We start from the raw sequence: 2,454 nt of genomic DNA, 5'->3' as shown, positions 1-2,454 counted from the left end.
CCCCCCCCCCCCCCCGCCACTTTCCAAGTAATAAAATTACTTAGGAAAACCTACGTATACTAACAGTTCTGAAGTTTTTTCTATGGGACCTAACTCACACTGAGGAACTCTCTCATTGCTCTACTCTCTTCACCCTTTCAAAACGTTTCCCTTTTATTTCTCACTCCTAAGACACTGTTCCTAGCTTTCTAGACTAACTAGAAAGCTCATGCTTGCCTATCTTATATACTAAGCCATATCCACACATGTATGATTAGACTCCACTCCATCTATGTAATAGTCTTAGTGCAACCACTGGACACAGGCTCAATCCATTATTATGACTCTTTAGGCAGGTATAGCAGTGGTTAGACTGACTAGGTTGGAATTCTGATTCCACCATTTACTGTGTGACCTAGAGCCAGCAAGTAATCTCTCTGAAAAGTGGTCATAAAAGTAGTACCTACCTCCTAAGGTTAACTGTGAGGGTTAAATAAATAAATATACACACATTTTTTAGAACAGTGTCTGGCAGTGTGCAAATATGAGCAGTAGTCGCAGTTGTTGTTGTTATTATTCTGCCTCAGTTTGACTTAGGCCTTTAAATGCAAATCAAATTACCAACATAGAATCCAAGACACCTCAGTGTCTCTCTGATGGACATCAGACATATAAGAAATGACTTTATCTTTAATTTCAGGATTTAAAGTAAATAAGTAGGCAATGTCATTAGCCTGCTTATGGCAGCTGAGTCATTACTTCAGCATAGAATCCATGGTTGACCATGCTTGATTCTTGATCATGCTATATATATATTTATTTTTAAACACCTTTTATTGTGAAATATAACTGATATAGGGAAGAATTCATGAAATCCCATGTAAACATCACCCAGGCCAAGAAACAAACAAGCAAAAAATTTCCAGAAGCCAGAAACCCCTCATAAAGCCTCTCTCAATCACTACCTCCTCCTGCCCTGACAATATAATCTCCATCCTCACTTTCATTGTAATCATTCCTTTTGAGCTTTACAATTTCAATATGCATTCCCAAAACTACAGTTTGGTTGCATGTTTCTGAATGTTTTATAAATGGAGCCATACAATATGTATTTCTTTGTGTGACACTTCATTTGTTCAAAATTATACTTTTAAGATTAATCCATGTTGTTGCTTATTCATTGTTGTATAAATTTTCATTGTATGATTGTCTTAGTAAGTTTTGTGCTGCTGTAACAAAATGCCCGAGACTGGGTAATTGGTAAAGAACAGATAGCTGGAGGCTGGAAAATCCAAGATCCAGTTGCTGACATCTGGTGTCTGGTGAGAACCTTCCTGCTGTATTGTAACATGACAGAAGGTGGAAGGGCAAGAGAGGAAGCTAGCTGAATGATATGTGCTGGTGAAGCCTCTTTTATAAGGACTTAATCCCATTAAGGGAGAAATAGTCCTTATGGTCTAATTACATCTTAAAGGCTCCACCTCTTAATACTATCACACCAGCAACATCTGAATTTTGCATGGTACACATTAGAAGCACAGCAATCATTTTACTGTTAATAACTATTTAAGTAGTTTTTACTTTGGGGCCATTATTATGCTGCTATGGACATTCCTGTACCTGTCACCTGGAATGTGAACACATGCATTTCTGTATAGTATATACCTAGGAGTGAAATTGATGAACCATAGGTTATGTATATTTTTGATGTAATTAAGTAGTGCCAAATGGTTTTTACTCTGACCTGTATCAAGGTATGAAGTTTATACTCCTACTGACAATTCACAGTTCAAGCAGCATTGTATGTAATTTCCAATTGCTCCATATTCTTACTGCCACTTGGTATTCTCAGACTTTTAAATTTCAACCATTCTGGTCAGTATGTAGTGATATTTCATTTTCGTTTTTTTTTTTTTTTTTTTGTCTTTTTTTTGTGACCGGCAAGGGGATGCAACCCTTGGCTTGGTGTCGCCCGCACCGCGCTCAGCCAGTGAGCGCACCGGCCATCCCTATATAGGATCTGAACCTGCGGCGGGAGCACCGCTACGCTCCCAAGTACCACGCTCTCCTGAGTGTGCCACGGGGCCGGCCCTCATTTTAGTTTTAATTTGCATAGCTCTGACTACTAATGAGACTTAGAAACTCTTTATATGTTTACTTGCCATTTGGATTTTATATTTTACGAAGATGACAAAAGTCTCAGACAACATTGAATTCTACCAAACCCTTAAAGAAGAATTAATACAAATATTTTCAAACCATTCCAAAAAAATTGAAACACAGCCATTCTCCCAAACTCATTTTATGAGGCCAGGATCACTCTGATACCAAAATCAGACAAAGACACAGTGAAAAAAGAAGACTATAGGCCAATATCTTTGGTGAACTTAGATGCAAAGGGGGGGGAGGGTTAGGAGAAATTGGTAAAGGGCAAAAAAAAAAGTTTACATTATGTAATGATAAAATTAAAAAAAA

This window comes from Galeopterus variegatus, unplaced genomic scaffold (assembly GCF_000696425.1).
Source record: "Galeopterus variegatus unplaced genomic scaffold, G_variegatus-3.0.2 Scaffold69, whole genome shotgun sequence".
Lineage (NCBI taxonomy): Eukaryota > Metazoa > Chordata > Mammalia > Dermoptera > Cynocephalidae > Galeopterus > Galeopterus variegatus.
The sequence above is the reverse complement of the archived record's forward strand: the minus strand, read 5'-3'. Positions refer to the sequence as shown.